Source organism: Rana temporaria, chromosome 2, assembly GCF_905171775.1.
Source record: "Rana temporaria chromosome 2, aRanTem1.1, whole genome shotgun sequence".
Lineage (NCBI taxonomy): Eukaryota > Metazoa > Chordata > Amphibia > Anura > Ranidae > Rana > Rana temporaria.
In genome coordinates this window covers 299,683,691-299,704,888 of record NC_053490.1, presented here as the reverse complement: position 1 = coordinate 299,704,888, position 21,198 = coordinate 299,683,691, and positions in this window count along the sequence as shown.

Genomic DNA, 21,198 nt, shown 5'->3' with positions numbered 1-21,198 from the left:
AATTGTAAGTATGCCCGTGTGTGAGAAATAAAGTGTTAAAAATTACAACTTCTTTTCATTTTCAATTTTTTTTTACAAAAAATTACATCAAAAACTCAGTGCCTCTTAATGTCTATTTTACAAAAAGAGGGCTATTTGGGGGTATTTTAACTGCCCTGGCAATTTAGGGTCTCAAGAATTTATACAGTATATACTATATATACTATACTATAACTATCACACAGACTAAAAAATATATATACGGTATATTGGTTTGAGTTATTTTCACCAAAGAAATGTAGCAGAATATATTTTGGCCTAAGTGTATGAAAAAAAGATGATTATTTGCAATCTTTTAACAGACACTAAGGCCTCGTACACAGGACCGAGAAACTCGACGGGCGAAACACATCGTTTTGCTCGTCGAGTTCCTTGTGAAGCCGTCGAAAAACTCGACAAGCCAATTTTCTCCATTCCCGTCAAGGAAATAGAGAACATGCTTTCTTTTTGGCTCGTCGAGTTTCTCGACAGTTTCCTCAATGAAAATGTACACTAGACCGGTTTCCTCAGCAAAAAAATATCTCCCAGCAAGTTTCTTGCTGGTTTTTGCAGAGAAACTTGGTCGTGTGTACGGGGCCTAAGAAAAAAGTTTGTTCTTTTTTTTGTTTTTGTTTAAATAGGTAAAAAAATAAAAGCCTGTGGGGGTTAAATACCATCAAAAGAAACCTCTATTTGTCTAAACAAAAAAGATAACACTTTAAATTTGGTTACAGTGTTGCATTACTGAGTAATTGTCATTAAATGCTACGGCACTGAAATCATGAATTGGCTTGGATACAGAGTGACTTCAGAGTATGGAAGAAGGCATTAGGGGTAATAATTGAGATGGTCCAGAAAATGTATAAGAACTTGGGCAGCGTATCCAATTTCAGCACATTCTTTTTGCAAACTATGATGTTTTTAGGGAACTGCAAGTATTGAGTTTCACTTGAATCTTGGACGGCAAAGAAATATAACTAAGTCTAGGTTCACATTTACGCGGCTGCGATGGATGCGTTTTTCAGGCACATTTTTCAGTGCATTTTGCGTTTTTAAACCACCGTTCTTTATACGTTTTTGCAGGCAGTTTTCATGCATTTTGCGTTTTACATTTTTTCCACCACTTTAAACGCACTGTAAAACACACTGTATATAGCTGGTTTCTAAGGAAGCTGGCCGCCGCGTCTTTAGCAACTGATGAGTTATCAGCTGCATGTAAAAAATGAATACAAATTTGCCGGCCCAAAAAATTGCCAAAAAAACAGCGTGTCGACCAAAAAAAATGGTGTGGCGACCTCCACGCCAATTTCTGGAGTGGAATATGGAGTGGGGTCCCCCCAAAATTAAGACTCTGTGCCCCACACCAAAGCACCTTGCCCCCATGTTGGGCAGGACAAGGGACTCTTCCAGTCAACCCTAGCTGGTGGCTGTTGGGGGTTGCGGGCAGGGGACTTCGGAATCTGTAAGCCCCCCTTTAAGAAGGGGCCCCCAGATCCTGCCCCCTATGTGAATGGGTATTGGTTACATTGTACCCCTACCAATTCACCAAAAAAGCAGTGAAATTTAATAAAAACACAAGAGCCGGTTTTTGACAGTTCCTCTCCTTCCCGCCGTCTCTTCCCACTGTCTCCTCCTCAAGCTATCTCTTCCTGCTGTCTTCTCCTTCCTGCCATCTTCTCCTCAAAGCTGTCTCTTCCCACCGCCGCCGTCTCTTCCTGCAGGTGTTTTCTTCCTAGCCGCCGATTACTTGTTCTGTTGATGTCTTCATCTGTTTTGTTGTCGCCCGCTCTCTGCCGACTCTTATCGCAATGAGGCGTGGCCATCCAAGGACATCACCTGTAGAGCTCATCCCTTGCTTCTTGTTACAAGGGGCAGACTCTCGGGGTGATGTCATCAGATGGCCACGCCCTATTGCTATATAAGAGACGGCAGAGAGCGGGTGACAACAAAACAGATGAAGACATCATGGGTAACCAGCGGCGAGGAATAAGACAGCAGCGGGAAAAGACGGTGGCGGACACCAACTACCACCATCTAGGGTTGTCGGGAAGGAGCCCTTGTCCTCATCAACATGGTAACAAGTAAAAGCAAATATCAAGCAAACATCAAAAAACTGTGTTGTTAACTATGAGAACTGTACATACCTAATAACTTATAAGGCACCTCCCAAGCATGTAACAGAAAATAATAATATGTTACTTTTGAAGTCACATAAAAAGGAAAATCCTTTCCTCTGTTTTTTTGTTGTTGTTGTATTGTTACATGACGCCCATGGCAGTATACAGCTCCCTATGACCTTGATTTGAAAATCTCTTGTCTACTAGCATTTAAAATGGCCAGAACTGATTTCAAGATTCAACCAGCATAGACTTCAGTGGTGTTCAGATTTAAGTTTGCAGTTTTCAGACTTTTTAATTGGTTGGATAAATGGTCTGCAATCAAACCCAGGCACATTCACTCTTCCCTAGTTAACACCTAACAACCTATAGGGGTGTACTTTTTTTTTTAAATTGCATAGCTATTCAAACTGAAAGTATATTCATTCTGTATGAATGCTGGCAAAATCAAATGTTAGTAGGCTAATTTCACTCCAGGTCAGAAGTTCTTCATCCCTTTTGGCGTTGTTGGCAGCTGAGTAAACCTAGGAGATTAAATAAAGCCATTTACGACTTTGTTTCAGTCTCAGCCTAGCCGGTGGATTTGCCGAATCGTGGGACGGGAGGCCTAGGAAGAGCAAACAGCGAAGGGGGGCAGGAGGGGGAGCTTTTAGCCTCATCGGTTGTTATCACTAAAAAGCCAACCGTTGGCTCTAAAAAACTGCAGGCATCATGCCGGTATAACCCCTCCAAACCAAGAACGCAAATTTGCGTACGGTCGGCGCTAAGGGGTTGTTCATGAGAATAGTGTGAATCAGGAAAATACTGCACTATGCCCAACAGATGGAACTAACAATCATAGTAAATTAGTATTTATTTCCTGTGCTCAACAGCTGCATCCAGTGGCCTTAATGTGATATTTTCCTTGTTTACACTATTCTTATCAATGAAGAACATCCTACCTGGAAAGAGCATAGCCTAGTAACATTTAATTTTGACTGGCATGTGCACAAATTTACATGGAGTTTCACAGTATTAAAAGATCTGCAAATGTTTATGAAAATATACTATGGCACGGATAGGGCCTTAAAGTATAGGTCCACTTTAAAGATATTTACTTGAAAGCCGCTGTGACCTCCAGGCTGCAATAAAAACATGCAAAATTTACCAGGAAAAAAAAGTTACAAAAGATGTTATTTTGAAATATAAACTTTTTCGATTAGAAGCAGAAAGCAAAATATGAATGTCATTTCTTTTTGTGTGGAAGAAAACAAATTATGATTGCATTATATTTTTCTTATGCAAATTTGATTTCCTCTGTACCACATACAGAAAAGCCATTACTGAAAATACTTGACAGCTGCTTGCATGCAGAGGACATTGGTTTAGCCAGGTGTTTTATCTGCTGTCACCAATCCACGGTGGTGAATTTAAAGTAGAGGGAAAATGATATAATCTACATCAGATGATGTGCAAAAACATAAAAGCACCAGAAACAATTTAGAAACAAGAACAAACACTAAATGGTTTAGGAAAATGATTATCAATTATCTTTAAGATTTAAACATTTCTTTATTCTAAATATTCTAAAGCTATGGACACAGCTGATGAAGTTTAGTAATGGGGCAACATAACCTAAGCTTCATGGAATTACAATATGTGGAAAGAGAATTAAATCTATGTAATATGAAAGGCGAAATCATTGGCTTCAACTACATGTCTAGCTTTACTGCCTGTCATTTGTAATAGCAATTATTGGGTATTATTTATAAAAAGTGGATAAATTTTTTTTTTTTTTTGTAATAGGCAATTAGATTCCAGATTTATTTTCTAGCGTAGGCAAGTATCAAAACTCTAAGGGCCCATTCACAATTTAGATGCAATAAAATGTGTTCTCTTGTGTTGATGTACGTTGTGTGTAGGCATCCTATTTGCTTTAAATGAACAATTAGGGAGCCTCAACACACAAAATGTACAAATGTACATGCACTATTTTTTTACCCTTCTGGAAAAAGAGAGAAAAATAGAGTGATATTCAAGTAGATCAATGGGCAAAAGCAGAAACAACATACAGTATATACTGCAGTCTGTCCATGGCATTACCATAGGTTTTCTTTTGTACGTGATAGTTTACTTCTTTGGGTTGAATTCAATATGTGCCCCCATAGAAAGCTGCCTCCCATGGGGGTGTTCATGTGGACTTGCCCTTCCGCTGCCCTGTCTGTGTCCATTGCATCAGACAGGGCATCTTGGCCCCGCCCCTTGCTCCCTAATTTTTTTTACACTGTTCTTTTGAAAAAAAATTGTGTCACTTTTATTCCTATTGCATGGAATGTAAACATCCCTTGTAATAGAAAAAAAGCATGACAGGACCTCTTAAATATGAGATCTGGGGTCAAAAAGACCTCAGATCTCATATTTACACTAAAATGCAATAAAAAAAATGTCCCTTTAGGAGCTATGGGTGGAAGTTTTGACCTTGCTTACGCCCTTCAATGGTATGGAGCCGGGTGGGGGCCATCTTTAGCTCACTCTGCTCCATACCACAGAGTGGAGAGGATGCGACAGTAAGCGGCGGAGGGGGGGCTTTTCATGCCCCCGATAAAAGTGATCTTGCAGTGTACCGGCCACTGAGACCACTTTTATCTGAAGAGGTAATTGAGCTAGCTGCTGTCATAACAACCATATTCCTCTTCAAAGTACCGCCGTATAATGACGGCGGGCGGTCCGTAAGTGATTAATGCAAAAAATGCATTAAGTTAAAAATAACCTAAGGCTTTACAACCACTTTCATGCATTGCCTTCATTAAGGTAAAAATGTTTAGGAAATAGTATCACCCCCTCACCCCCCTTTATAGTTACCTGAGTCATCACTCAATCTAGCACTGTGCCCATCCGTAGGGACTCTCCCCGCTCTCAGAGGCTTTGTTGAGGCAGAGAGAGCTATTGACATCCAATGCTGCCAGTCAAATACTGTGATGAAGGAGTGGGGGCAGGGCCAAACTGTGCTGTCTGTGTTTATAGATGCAGGCATACTCAGGAACAAGCCCGTAGGTGTGCCTCAGTAGGAAGTGTCTTCCTGTGGTGGCACACTGACAAGAGGAGGATTGGGGCTGCTCTGTGCAATTCTATTGCACAGAGCGGGTAAGTATAACAAGTTTGGTATTTAAAAGCAAAATAAAAAACTTTAAAATCACTTTAATGCCCAATAACTGTTTTAAGGCAGTTACAGCAACATGCATTTTTTATTTCAGAAAAAGGGTTTAAACCATTGTATGCAACCTGGCAGTGTTAAACATTGCCCTAATCCCTTTAAATGTCACTTTTGCTGGAGTTCTTGTTCTGAATGTAAAAATATGAATAGAAGCATAGGGATTTTAATTTAGCCCTTGTAACTGTATAATATTGCTAAGAAGTCTCTTCTTCTCTCTGATCCAGAATACAGATTACATTTAGAATAAATCAGTCCTAGTAAGCAGCTCACAGTCCTTCTCAGATCTTTATACCCCACTTGTACTGTCCAGGTTAGCTTATTGAAAAAAAACCCTCTTTGAGCTTAATCCCTTAAATGTTCCTGTGTGTGTCTCCAATCCCAGATGATGCCTTCTAAGGTGAAACGAGCTGGACGAAGCTAGCGATGTGACGTCAGCACGCACAAACCGACCTCCACTAAGCGCGGCCGTGCTTAGATGAAGCAGTTTTCCTGTTACATGCAATTTTTCTGTAAGTGCAATACTTTTTATTAGACACCTGGTTAATACAGTATAGCGCTATGAGTCTTCTTCCTTACTTTTAACATATACAACAATGAGAGTTGGGAGCCGGAATCCATCTTGCTATATATGGTCTATCATGGAATGAGCTTCGGCATCTGTGGTACCCTAGCTGGAAAAAATTCTAAGCACCTATGATCCCTTTTTGGATCTATTGGTCTGGTAAGCGGCCCATTTATCTCTATTGGCATGGTAGTGGCACACAAGCACTTCTTTTGGGATAATTTTGTCACTAGCGCACTTTTCTTCTTTACACTTGGATGAACTTTATTGATGAAAAAAAATATTTCAAAGTTCTTTGCATGAACTTTGAAATATCAGTTGTTGCACCTTTGAGAAAAAACATTGGATTTTAATGTGAATCATACTGTTTATATACTATTGTAAGAATTAATAATTTTCAATGTTGGTGGCACTTTGCACTTTAAAAAAAGTATAGGAAATTGTTGTCATATATATTGTTTGTATTTGAATATTTCAAATGATATGCACTTGGAAAAAGTTGGGGTACATTTCTAAGTGGAATTATTTAGTGCCACAGTTAAGTGTGTTTATATTGTGATTTGTATGTTAACATTTTAGTTGTTTGGAGACAGCGCACTATTTACATTCCATACACATGCGTTAAATATTCACAGGTACCAGTGCAATATATTAATATTCAGCTTAGTGCAGCTCTAATATTCAGCTTAGAGCACCCCTGACCACCTATGCAAAATCACATAATACCATATGCAGGATTTGCAGGTTTATCTGATCCCTTATCCTATAGTTTAGGCATCTCTGACCCACTCTACTATTTATTGTTGCTTGTCAACTAAAAACATGTCACACTTCCTCAGTTTGGTAATTTTGGGTATTCGGATAACAAACCAGTCATGGACGCTTCCCCTTACAATGGTTCCCCCATATATGTATACCATAAGTCAACTTTACTGGAGCTCCTGTTTTCATTCTTTCTTGCTATTGAGTTCCAAGGTCCTGGAATTCCTTCCTCGGATCTCTAAAAACATGTACATTATATGTAGTTTTTGCTAATGTAATAAGTGTCTAGGTAAAGTTCAACATAGCTCAGTTAGTCTTGTTTTTATTTAAAAAGCAAACCAGGAAATATTTTCTTTTATCGTTTGAAGGAAGTTGATCAACGATTTAAAAATAGTTTCCATCAATGTCTCTTTTAAAGTCCTAAAAGTCAAAGCATTCCATAAACATTTGTGCACCTAGTGCCTAAGCTGTGCCAAAAACCTGTCCACACCTCTTATCTGATGGAGACAGTGTCATTTAATACCAGGGACAAATAGACCATGTATTTTCTTACCTATTTAAATATTTCAAGTCCCAACTTCTCTGACACTGTTAAGTTGTCTCCATGTTATTCTCTGTGTCTTTTTTTTTGGTATTAGGGTGGAGGAACGATCTGTAGTGTGAGTGTGAATTTGCAGTGTGTTTTGGCTCTACAGGATTTTGAGACAGAGACAAGTAGGGTATATAAACCTGGCCTAGGATCAGAGACAGGAGCTCTTTCATAGGGACCACAGAATGAATTTACATCTTTAAAGAAACTCCAGATGCAAATGAATGGAGCACTCTACAGTTCAAACAGAGGGACCAAAAAACAGGTTGAACTGACAGGTTAATATTTTCTGATCTGGGGTTGAAATATAGTGCTATGACAAACTAAAAAGCCTTTCATTGCATTATATCATAATTCTCTGTTCACTAGGTATTCCACCAAGACCATGATCAAGAAAAATATAATAAATATTCAGATTTTTAACATATGAATAACAACCAGGGGTGATGTGCGTTCAGCAAATATGTTGCGATTGTAAAACAAAAATCATAAACAAGTACTCCTTCCATGAAAAATGTGTAATACCTACCTATCCAGTCACCTTTGCTGACAAATTTCTCTTGTTGAGGTTCATACTGGGAAAAGTAAAAGGTTCAATTTAAAGGAGGGACTTTAAGCAGACAATACTTGTCTGTGTTCCTCATCACCCTGATCAACCACACGATCAACCAAGATTCCTGTGTAGGTTTTAATTTGCTGAGCAAATCTTAATTTACTTGGGGTATACAAATTTTGATTGGCTGCTAAGTGCTGTAACTTGGGGAGCCAGTGGGGCTGCCACATATTCACCATTACCCAGAATTAACAGATATTTCTCTGGCAGTCAAGCAGCAGACCGGGGGTGCAGGGGACCACAGAGAAGTTTCTGGTGCCTACAGTCCCTCCTATGAAGTAAACAGGTTAATATTTCCAGCAGAGGCAAAGTACAGGTTCACTTTATATATCTTTTCATTAGGGATCAGAAAAATACAAAGTACCAAGTACACAGCAAGGAGAGACACAATGCTCTCCGGTTATCATACGGGTACAACATAAATTGCATTGACAATGCTTAGAAACATGAGAAAATAATAATAATTTTATCACACATATATGGGAGCCAATGTCCCTCTAAAACCCTGTACACACGATCAGTCCATCCGATGAGAATGACCGTTCTCATCGGTTAACCGATGAAGCTGACTGATGGTCTGATGTGCCTACACACCATAGGTTAACTAACCAATCGGGTCAGAACGCGGACACGTAAACCACGTACAACGTCACTATAAAGGGGAACGCCAAAGCCTTGGGCGCCACCCCTGCCTCTGCTTTTGCTGATTCCGTGTTACCGCGTGTTAGTGAAAGTTTGGTTAGAGTCAAAATGCGCTTTTCAGTCTCCGTGCTTTGCAGATCGTATTCTCGGGTTCAGTTTGTTCTTGTAGGTTCGTATTTGGCATTCAGTGCTTGTGGTCGGGTCGTTTCTGTTTTGCAGAGCCTTCCTGTCTGCTCGTAACTGTTTTTCAAGTGCGTTCTTTACAGGTCTTGCTGGATTTGGGTTGCTTTCTGTTTCAAGTGCGTTCTGACCAGCCGGCCGGTTTGAAGCCATGTTGGAGGTGCGTTCTCATGCTCGAGTTCGTGCTTCGTATGGGCTGTCTTCTGCAGTTTATAATGTTGCTTGATCTGTGGCTGAGAACAGGAGGAGGAGGAGATCATGCGGGCCCCCTTTAACCCAGTTAAGAGCTACCGCTCCTATCTTGTGAACGAGCTGCATGGTTTGGGGGAGGAACAACGGGGCCTGGCCCAAGACCTGATGGCATCTGTGATACGATGGGGAAGAAGAGGCGAGCTGACTAGGACCACAGACTTGTGGGACCCGGCCCGGGCTCCTCCTCCTCCTGCTGCCACATTGTCACCACCTGCAAGGGGCCGTGGAAGGAGCCGTGGAAGTAACGCTGCAGGGAAGCGTGGAGGGAAGGTTGCAAAGAAGGCCAGAAAGTGATTCCCTGGCTTCAAGCTGATTTGGCCCCAAACTGAGGTTGTTGTAGTACCACAGCTTGGGGTCATGTATGACATCTGCTGCTGCTTCTGATTTCTGGAATTTGGAGAGCACATTGTGAGGGAGTCCTGATGTTGTTGCTTTTGTTCTGGATCATGGTGGAATGTGCCTTTGGTATCCAAAGTCTGCATATATTTGGTTGATTGGGCAAGTGTTGCCCTTCATGTTTTTGTTTTTTGGAATTACCAGAATAAATGGCTATTTAATTTAAGTAAAATACTTGTCTATTGTGTTTTTCTGGGGAATAGCCATCAAACATTTCAGAAATACAATGTGTAATTAAGAAAGGACGCAACCTCCTTGAGGCGGGGTGAAAAAAAAATTGGTGTGATAACTTGAGAAAAACAAAAAAAAAATTTCTCCAAAAAACAAAAACAAAAAAAAAACATTGGTGTGATAAGTTGAGAAAACCCCCCCCAAAAAATCAACAAAAAATAAATAAAAAATATCTGGAGTCCAAAAAATTATTTTGGAGATCTGGCTTTCTAAAAAAACATAAATAAAAATGAGATCACAAGCAAAAAAGAAAAGAAGTCAGTATGGGAGAACTCTGTCTAAATAGCATCAGCAAAACAACGTCTTTATTCTAGCAATAGAACAAAGAAAAAAATGTGCAGCAATAAACGAGACACTCATTTTAAAAATGTAGAATGTGCCATCTCCAAAACTAACACGAGTTTTACAAGAACGAGCGCTCACGTCCCCTCATTTAGACTGTTAACCGATGGTCGTGCGTACTAACGGTCAGTTTTGACCTATCGATTAGGCGTCCATCGGTTAAATTTTAAAGCAAGTTCTAAATTTTTGGACTGAAGGATAACTGCCCGATGGGGCCCACACACGGTCGGTTTGGTCCGATGAAAAGGTCCTTCAGTCCGTTTCCATCGGTTTTGACCAACCGTGTGTACGCGGCCTAACACAGTGGTTCTCAACACCTGTCCTCAGGATCCACTAACAGATCAGATTTTAAGTATTACCTTGGGGAGATGCAGACTAGAATACTGCAATCACTGAGCAGCAAATTATATCACCTGTGATGTATTTCAATTATCTTGCAAACCTGGCCTGTTAGTGAGTTCTGAGTACAGGGGTTGAGAACCACTGCTCTAGCAGAACCCATTAATAAAAGGGATACACTGCCACCATATCAAACTATTGAGAATTTTTATTTATTTACGTTCCTAAGAATATGACCACACCAACAGTCAGGTACTAGACTTGAGTACATCAAAAAGGAAATATGAGCTTAGGAAATAAAAGGAAGAAACAAGAAACGAAAAGAAAGAGAGTAAAAGAGAATTTGAAATAGGATAGGGTCAGCCGAGGCCCTGCTATGGGACAGAGAAGTATTGAATCGACGGGTCCCGCGTTTTGTCAAATTTCATGGTATTGGTATGAAACGTGCAAGTAAGTTTGTCATTAACCACTTAAGTACCGCCTCCTGCACATATATGTCAGCAGAATGGCACGGCTGGGCACAGGCACGTACAGGTACGTCGCCTTTAAGAGCCCAGCCGTAGGTCACGCGTGCGCGCCACCGGCGCACGCACGCGATCCGGTCCGAAGCTCTGTGACCGCGGCCGCGTGACCCGTGGACCCGATCGCCGCCGGTGTCCCGCGATCGGTCACAGGAGCAGAAGAATGGGGAGAGGTGTGTGTAAATACACCTTTCCCGTTCTTCACAGTGGCAGTGTCACTGATCGTCTGTTCCCTGATATAGGTAAAGACGATCAATTATGTCACACGTCCAGCCCCCCCTTACAGTTAGAAACACATATGAGGTCACACTTAACCCCCTACAGCGCTCCCTAGTGGTTAACTCCTAAACTGCAATTGTCATTTTCACAGTAAGCAAAGCATTTTTATAGCACTTTTTGCTGTGAAAATGAAAATGGTCCCAAAAATGTGTCAAAATTGTCCGATGTGTCCGCCATAATGTCGCAGTCATGAAAAAAATCGCTGATCGCCGCCATTAGTAGTAAAAAAAAAAATATTAATAAAAGGCCATAAAACTTTCCCCTGTTTTGTAAGCGCTACACATTTTGCGCAAACTAGGGTTGTCCCGATACCGATACTAGTATCGGTATCGGGACCGATACCGAGTATTTGCGGGAGTACTTGTACTCGCGCAAATGCTCCCGATGCCTGGCCGAATACTTTTTTTGTATTTATCAACATGTTCTATGAAAATTCTTTGAGTTTTTTACTACTGCGTGACAAGCAAATTTATCAACATTTATCAACATGTTCTATGAAAATTCTTTGAGTTTTTTACTACTGCGTGACAAACAAATAAAAAAATTGTATTCATTTTTACTCATTTTTATTCTTTTATAATGTCTTGAGTTAGAGTTCTTCATAATTCTAAAGAAAATTACAGAAAACATACAGCAGGACGCCAAAACACAACTGTTGCTCGTGCAAGGCTGACTTGCCGTGCACAGGGTTAAATAGTGTTTCCTGTTAGAGGCTGGGGTCAAGCCATGCTGAGAGAAGATTACTTAAATACACAGGTGTGAGAGCATGACCCTTAAGCTGATACACAGATCAGAGAGGTAAGCAGACAGACAAGACATTAAACATTACTGCAGATTCATGACATGCAAAGAGTCTAGCTGACAATCACTACTTCAGTCAAACAGTTCAGAACAAAGCAACTTACAATTTTTCTCATAAACAGCTCCCTTACAGTAAAGTCCAGGGCATTGGTTACAGAGATGAGTAGATAGAGGGCTGGTAACAGAGGGCCTGATCCACAAACAGCGGCGCAAATTAAGTTAGTCAAAACTTATGTCATTTAAGTTACGGCGCCCTAATTTGGTGTCGTAAGTGCCGTATCCACAGCGCATTTGCGCATAAAATTGCGCAAGCGTAACTTAAATCCCGAGGCGTAAGGCGGGGTTATTGCAAGTGGGAAGGAAGTGGGCGTGCTTCATTGTAATGAGCCGTGACCCCATGAAAATGAAGGGCCGGCCGTACTGCGCATGTGCGCACAAATCTGCTGCTCACTGGGCATGTGCAGAACTTGGCTTGGCGCAATCAGTGAGATAGGTAAAAGGCCAAGCGTACTTAGTTTGAGGATCGCCCTGTGTATAAAAAGCCCCACACAAACACACTTCCCTTGCAAAAGTATTTCCCTGTGTTCCCCTTCCTAGAGCAAGTTGCTTCTGCTCTGTCGTTTGTTGGTGTTTGTTGGTGAGTTGTGTGTGATAGTAAGGAGGAGTATTAGATTGTAGTTGGTGTTTGTTTCTGCTAAGTGTATTTTGTGTTTGTTTTTTTCTGAGTGTATTTTGTGTTTGTTTTTTTTCTGATTGTATTTTGTGTTTGTTTTTTGCGTGTTTGTTTTTGAATTTGTAGTAGCTGTCTGCTTGTGTGTTTTGCTTTTTGTGTGTTTCTTCTGTGAGTTTTTTTGTTTGTTTGTTGTGTGTGTATTTTTGTTTGTTTGTCCTGTGAGTTTATTCTTGTTGCTGAGTGGTGTATGTGATGGCACCCAAGCGCAGGAAGCTCAATTTTTCTCAGGTAGAGAAACAAATTCTTGCTCGGGCCATCGTCCTATATGGGCGATATTTACATGGCCCTGATAGCCGGAACACCTCCCCGGCCCAAAGGAAGGCGATAATAAAAAAGATTACGGATCAGATAAATGCGGCGGGGGGGGGAGACGAGGACCCCTGCTGGCATCCAAAAGAAGATTAACGATCTAAAGAGCCTGGTCCGTAACAAGGTGGCCCAAATAAATGCCCATACCACGGGCACTGGAGGAGGCCCAGCCTGCCCCATCCCTCTGAGTGAGGAGGAATGGGCAGTGGCCCGGTGTTTCCAGCCAGAGCAGGTGGTGGGCCTGCGTGGATATCAATCTGATGTTCCTGTGAGGCCAGGTACGTTTTTGGTTTTTCTATCTGGTGATTAGCATGTGTGGGTGGGGGAAGGGAAGATGTGCCAAGTGTGTGGATCCTCAAACCTATGATTGTTTTGTGTCCTCCACAGATGACCAGGAGATTGCAGGCCCATCAGGCCAGGAGGTTGCTGGCCCGTCAGGCCAGGCTGCTGCACCACCCCAAGGACAAGAGGCTGCTGATGAGTCCCAAGAAGGGCAGGATTCCCCAGGGGAGGGGAGTGGCCAAACCTTCCCTCATGAGGAGGTTGAGGGGGAGGAGGATGAGGGGGTGGAGGAAGAAGATCTGCAGATTGGCAGGGAAGTCCTTTTGGCCTCAGATTTGTTTACCCTTGAGGCTACCCCTGAGGCTACCCCTGAGGCTGGCAGCAGTCAGGCCACCATCAGGGGTAGCCCCTCCCACTCCTCCCTCAACAGGCCTCAACCCACAAGGGTCACTCTCTCCCCTCCTCCAGGGCCACAAGCCTCAGCGGCAGGCAGGATGGCGACTCAGGAGACCAGGCGGGTGGCCGAGCGTCTGCCGGGCAGTCTGCAGAGGGACAATGCCCGGCAGACCCGCCATCTGGGTCAGATAAAAGAGACTCTGACCCAGATGGAGCACAGCCTGGGTGCAATGAAGGAGTCAATCAGTGATGGGGCCACAAACTCATTGGCGGTCATCACATGCTTGTGGAACCTGAAGACCGCCACAACAGGCATGGCCCAGGAGGTGACTGCCCTGACCCAGGCTGTGCAGGACAATACCAGGGCTGGCCAGGCCAATACGACTGCCCTCACTCTCTGTCTCACAAGGATAGCAGTGGCCTTGGAGGGAAGGCCAGCAGGAGGACAGTCACCAGGGGAGGCTCCTTCTTCCCATGCTCACCCACCCCCCCATGAAGATACTCCCTCCCCTGCTCACACCCCCCCCATGAAGATCCTCCGGTTGGCCGTGGCCGTGCGCGGCCCAGGCGTAGCAAACGCCGCCGCTATTAATTTTGCAGGGGTACTTTTGTTTTGTTTTTTATGATTTTGTTTGGTATAATGTACTTATGATTTGTTTTATGTGTGTGAATGTGGGGGGGTGGCATTCCTGATTACATAAGGGTGTCACCCTCAGTTTTGGTGGAGAAGGGATCCCCAGGACCAGGGAGAAGTGATCCCAGGTCCCTGAATGGTGTATGAATGCACAGTGACATAATTGGAGCCGTGGCGGGGCGTTACTGCTCCCAAGTACCGGGGGGGGGTACTTGGATCTAATCCAATTCGATGTGCATGTGATGTGTCTGTGCTAGGGACCACAGTGGTGTGCATTCATGCATTCTCATTGTGACATAATTAATGTGTGTGTTTACTGTGCAAAGATACATTCTCATTGTGACATTTTTAATGTGCGTTTACTGTGCAAAGATGCCTTCTGCAAGGCGTCTCCTGGCTGCTGAGCAGACCGGGTAGAGTTGGTTGGGGGGGGGATTGTCTGGTTCAGGGGTCAGGTCATCACATATGTCAATCTCCAGGCCCCTCCTCACTGTGAAGTTGTGCAGAATGCAACATGCACCGATGATCTGGCACACAAAGTCTGGGGAATACAACAGGGTACCCCCAGACTTATCCAGGCATCGGAAACGTGACTTCAGGAGGCCAAATGTGCGTTCCACCACTCCACGGGTACTTATGTGTGCAGCATTGTATCTTTCCTCTCCTGGGGTTTGGGGGTTCCGGAATGGAGTCATAAGATGGGTCCCAGTGCATATGCAGAGTCACCTGGAAGGGAAAAGACAGGAGGATGTTAGTCATGCATGTGCCCCTCGTGATGTCTGCATCATGGGGGGGGGACAGTCATACCTGACACCCATGTCACTCACCAACCAGCCAGCTGTCCCCATACACGTTCTGTTCCAATTCTCTGGAGATGTTGCTGTGACGGAATATATAGCTGTCATGGCTGGATCCTGGGAATTTGGCACAGACGTGCCATATGAGGCATTTGGCATCCACTATCACCTGAACATTGATTGAATGCCAGTGCTTCCTATTTCGGTACATGTGCTCTGTCTCATGGGGGGGTTGTAGTGCCACATGGGTGCAATCAATGGCCCCGATGGTGCGTGGGAATCCAGCAATTTGGAAAAAATCAGTCATTGTGTCCATTCGCTGGACCTCCTGGGAGGGTTTGATGAATTGATTGGCCATGCATCTCAGGATTGCAGGGACAACCTGGTGCACACATCTGCTAATGAAGGATTGTGCCATCCCAGCCACACCTCCACTTGTGCGCTGAAAAGAGCCAGTGGCAAGGAAATGCAGTGTTGCCAGTACCTTGATCAGTGGCTGCACTGCATGTGAGCAGTGTGTTGGGCTGGTGAGATCATCCTGCAGGATTGTGGTTAATTCCAGGATGGCTTCACGGTTGAATCTGAAGGTGCCATACACCTCAGAAGCAGTCATGCCAAACACATTTAGGCGTCTGCGGTAAACCCTCTCCTGTGCCCTCCTCCTTCGTTCCCTCCTCCTTCTTAGCGCCTCTAAAGTCACTAGTGCAGTTATGATCATGGATGGCCCTGGCATGTTGGCAGACAGATTGTAGTCCAGCAAGTGTGTGTGCTCAGCTCTTCCTTAATGGTGTTGCTGTAGCAGACCTTTACACGCCAGGTGTAAAATTAGGGCTGCTTTTATAAAGTGTAAAATTGCTCCGGGAAACTAACAGAAGCGCACAGGGCGTAATCTACGGCGCACACACTTAATTTTGTGGATCGCCCTATCTCCCTCATTTGCATCTTTGCCTATCAAAACAGCGGCGTGTCTAGCGTAATTTGCGCGCGAAGAAGCGCCGGTGTAATTATTTTAGGTAGGACGGAAAAACCTGGATTTCAGGCGTAACTCATTATGAGGATCAGGCGCAAAGATACGCGCGGTGTAAATTTCAATTACGCCGCGTATCTCGAGTTAAGTCGGCGCATCTGCTTTGTGGATCAGGCCCAGAGTTCTCTTTTAGCAATGGGGGGGGGGGGGTAACTTTGTTGTTGGACTCCTGCTTACTCAGAGACATAGACCAGTCCATAGCTTTGTTTTGTTTTGTTTTTATTTGAGGGGATTAAACTTGGATGGGAAATTAAAAATTATGGGATGCCCGGGAATGTTACTCCTCCAGACTAGCTAGCACACCCTGTGGTATAGAAATAGTTCAGGTGCTAGCTGTCCTCAGTTCAGCTACCACTCCCAGATAGCTCTCTTAAGGCCCTGCCTGCCAGCTTGTCTGCAATGATCTCTCTCCACTGCCCTTTGCACAGTCCTCCCTTCTGGTTCTGTAACCCATCTAAAGCTGCAAACTCCCAGTTCTTTAAGGCTGCATTCACACCTGAGCGTCGGTTTTTCCGGGGTTTTTTTTAGGCGTTTTTTTCCGGCGTTTTGTCGCGCGTATTCATGCTTATTTGCGCGTTTGCATACAGCGTTGTCCGACGTTTTTGTACTTTGACATTTTTTATTTTAGCCAATAGGAAAAACTATCATCTTTTCATCACTTGTTGCTATGTTGGTAGATTTTTTTAATCTTCTGCATGGGCGACAAGTTCTATTGATTAAAGCGACAAAACGCCCGTAGCAAACGCCCGTTGTCGCGCAAGTCGCTTGAATTGAGCGTTTCCATTACTTTCTATGGGAAATGGAAACGCTCAAATACGCCCAAACCGCCCGATACGCGCGACAAAAAAGGGTCCGGAACTTTTTTTGGCTACAGGCGATGGGCGTCAGGCGCATCAGCATTCAGATGTGAACCATCCCCATAGACGTTCATGTATTTTGGTCCCTCTGGCGTTTGTGAGCGTCGCGCTACAGGCGACAAAACGCCTAGGTGTGAATGGGCTCTAAGGTGTGCCTCCCCAGTCCTCCCAACTGTGCCTCACTCACCAGTACTTCACTTGCTTCAACCATTTGCCCTTCCTGGAGTCTCTTGGCAGTGTTCTCTCCCACTGTCCTCCACTTGCTCTCTGGGGAGCTCCCTGTGGGCCCCGACAGCCTCCACACTCTCTCACTCCAGCTTTTCTACCCGACAACTCCCCCCCAGCTGGGCTGACCCCAGGTATTTAAGGATGCCTTCCCCTTGCCAATCCAAGTTGGCTGAGCCACTCCCAGACCAGAATGAAAACAAACAGGCCTAGCCACAAACTAGGCCTGCCTACATTTTCCTCACGCTAGCACCTCCCTAACTAAAGGGTGCTACACTAGAATTGTGAGTAAATGGGCACTCTGCTACAGCCCCTGTCAGGTTTTTTTTTTGCCATTCACTGCAGTTGTAGAAATACATCAATACAGCAGTGGTGAGACTGGGACACTCTCACCACTGCTGCAGAAGCTGTTAAATCTTTGCACTCAAAAGCAAAGATTCACCAATGAATTCATAGTGAGACATGAGACACTCTTGGATGCTGTAATCCTCTGAAAACAGTGGTTTTGTCTGGACTTGCATATGCATTATAAGTTAGTAATTGGTAGTTACGAATGGTTTAAAAACTAATGTATTAGCATTAACCACTTAAGCCCCGGACCATATTGCTGGTCAAAGACCAGGCCACTTTTTGCGATTCGGCACTGCAACGCTTTAACTGACAATTGTGTGGTCGTTCGACGTGGCTCCTAAACAAAATTGGCGTCCTTTTTTTCCCACAAATAGAGCTTTCTTTTGGTGGTATTTGATCACCTCTGATCTGGTTTTTAGTTTTTGCGCTATAAACAAAAATAGAGCGACAATTACAAAAAAAAATGAATATTTTTAACTTTTTGCTATAATAAATATCCCCCAAAAATATATAAAAAAACGATTTTTTTCCTCAGTTTAGGCCAATACGCATTTGTCTACATATTATTCATGAAAAAAAATCGCAATAAGCGTTTATTGATTGGTTTGCGCAAAAGTTATAGCGTTTACAAAATAGGGGAAAGTTTTATGGCATTTTTATTAATATTTTTTTTTTTACTAGTAATGGCGGCGATCTGCGATTTTTATCGGTACTGCGACATTATGGCGGACACTTCGGACTCTTTTGACACATTTTTGGGACCATTGGCATTTTTATAGCGATCCGTGCTATAAAAATGCATTGATTACTATAAAAATGCCACTGACAAGGAAGGGGTTAACACTAGGGGGCGAGGAAGGGGTTAAGTATGTTCCCTGGGTGTGTTCTAACTGAAGGGGGGGTGGACTGACTAGGGGAAATGACTGATCGCTGTTCATACATTGTATGGACAGACAATCAGGCATTTCTCCCCCTGACAGGACCAGGAGCTGAGTGTTGACACACACAGCTCCCGGTTCTCGCTCTGTAATGAGCGATCGCGGGTGCCCAGTCATGATCGCGACCGCCGGGCACACGCGCCGGTGTCAGGGGCGAGCGGGGGGGCGCGCGTGCACTCCTCCGTCAACGCGCGTGCGCCCCTATTGGCTGCTCGGCGAGATGACGTATAGCTACGTGATCTCGCCCAGCAGAGCCAACCTGCCGCCGTATAACTGTGGCGGCTGGTCGGCAAGCAGTCAAAGAGTCTAGAATGAATGAAAACATGTTCCATGCATGGGCTTGTTGCAGGAAATTCCATGGCACGTGCAAAAACTTGTTTTGTACAGGTTACCTTCGATGACTTTGAGTCCACTGGGTCCTTGCCCCTAATACAAGCTTGACCCATGTTAAATCCTAGTAAAAATAAATAATTCAGCGCTGGAAAAATAAACACTAAAATATGCAGGCTAGCACTAAGGTAAATTCAAATAGAACACCTCACATGGATATAAAATAATAGTAGTGCAGCGCAAAACATGAAATTAATTAAATAAAATAACATACATAATATATATATATATATATATATATATATATATATATATATATATATATACACACAATGAAGAATATATATGAAGTCCATATATAGTGCTCAAGTGCAAATAAGGATCCAAAACGGAATATAAATGATATAAATAGAGTCCATATAAAGTGCTCAGGTGCAAATAAATTCCAAATCGGAATAAAACAGGTGCAAACTCCAAAGGGTGAATCCAGAAGAACCTCCACCAAATAGCAGGAATGGCCTCTCACCTTAATGCTTCGACCTACAATAGGTCACAAAGCATGATCAGAGAACCTCCCTGTTCTCAGAGGACAGCAGCCAAAATACAGCAGATGAACCACGATGATATCAAACTCAGGGACAGGCCATGGCAATCAGGGCATAAAAGACAAAAAAGAGGGAATCGAGTGCTCTCTGAAGCCAAAAGCCAATCATTTATTAAGGATAAAAAAGAGTACACTCACATGTAAAAGCACTCTCAGACGAGTGCAGCGAAAAAGCATATTGAGATATCCATAGCAGCATGGGTTTCTCTGTAGGTCGGCGATCGCGGGTGATGTCACACGTGGCCCCTCCCCCTCGTACGTCGTTACGTCCCTATGAGCAGGACTTCATCAGCGCAGGGTAAAAGAGAAGGCAGTGTGCAGACGACCCGCTATCACAGTTTAAAAAGCCTGCTGTTGCCATGACAATGGAAACAACAAACGCCCACTCCAGCTCAAGCCCTCCCATCAATCCAAACGAAACAACAACAGCTGTCAATGCAAAGAGACACCACAGGTGCCATAATGGGAAGAAAGGGGCAGAGCGAGATTGCAGGCATTCGGTATGCAAACTCAAAAATACCATTTAATAACATTATAAACATTAAAAATAACTTCAAAAAAGACCCACTTCCAAAAAGGAATCTTATGAAAATTTGACATCAGCCATGATCGCAGACCTAACATAATACATTCAATAAATTAATAAACCCATATATAAGGATTCCTTAACATTAACCCTTTACAGTCTTGGATACGTGCAAAAACATATCACATGTAAACACTGGATATCCTTATACAGGACTCCCTATACATTATACATTAACCCTTTACGGTCCTGGATATGAACAAGACATATCTCATATAGACACTGGATATATTAAAACATTAGAAAATATAAAACCTTATCAATAATAAAATTATAAGATAAAAATACAATACAGATACAATAAAAATATAATAAAAATATATATATAAAAGGGGGGGCGGGGCTAACCTATCTATTGGAAATAAAGGGATAGTCTTGCTCCTGGTGTCATTGATCCACCAGTTGTGGCACAGCCTAAGCTCTTTGATTTTCTATCCGGCTTCTACGCTTGCGGTCGATGTGCGACCTGCAAGCATGTTAAGCAGCATATTAAAAAGCGAAAGTATTTTTGTTCTAATGTGACCCAATTGGAATATCCCATCAAGCAATTGATTACATGCGATACTATCGGCGTGGTTTATATGCTTGAATGCGAGTGCGGTTTGCAGTATGTTGGTCGCACGTCGCGGGCGTTACATGTGAGAGTTGGGGAACACATTAGTAATATTAAAAGGGGTATTAGGAGTCATAGTGTGTCTAAACACTTTAGGCAGTGTCACCAGAGGAACCCTAAAGGGTTAAAATTCTGGGGAATTGAAAAAGTGTCAAAACACTTTGCGAGGGGGGCATTACATCCGCCAACTGAGTCGGCGTGAGTCCTATTGGATATATGAAACTAAGGTATCCTCGCCAGCTGGTTTAAATGTGGAGTTTGACCTTAATTGTTTTATTTCCAATAGATAGGTTAGCCCCGCCCCCCCTTTTATATATATATTTTTATTAGATTTTTATTGTATCTGTATTGTATTTTTATCTTATAATTTTATTATTGATAAGGTTTTATATTTTCTAATGTTTTAATATATCCAGTGTCTATATGAGATATGTCTTGTTCATATCCAGGACCGTAAAGGGTTAATGTATAATGTATAGGGAGTCCTGTATAAGGATATCCAGTGTTTACATGTGATATGTTTTTGCACGTATCCAAGACTGTAAAGGGTTAATGTTAAGGAATCCTTATATATGGGTTTATTAATTTATTGAATGTATTATGTTAGGTCTGCGATCACGGCTGACGTCAACTTTTCATAAGATTCCTTTTTGGAAGTGGGTCTTTTTTGAAGTTATTT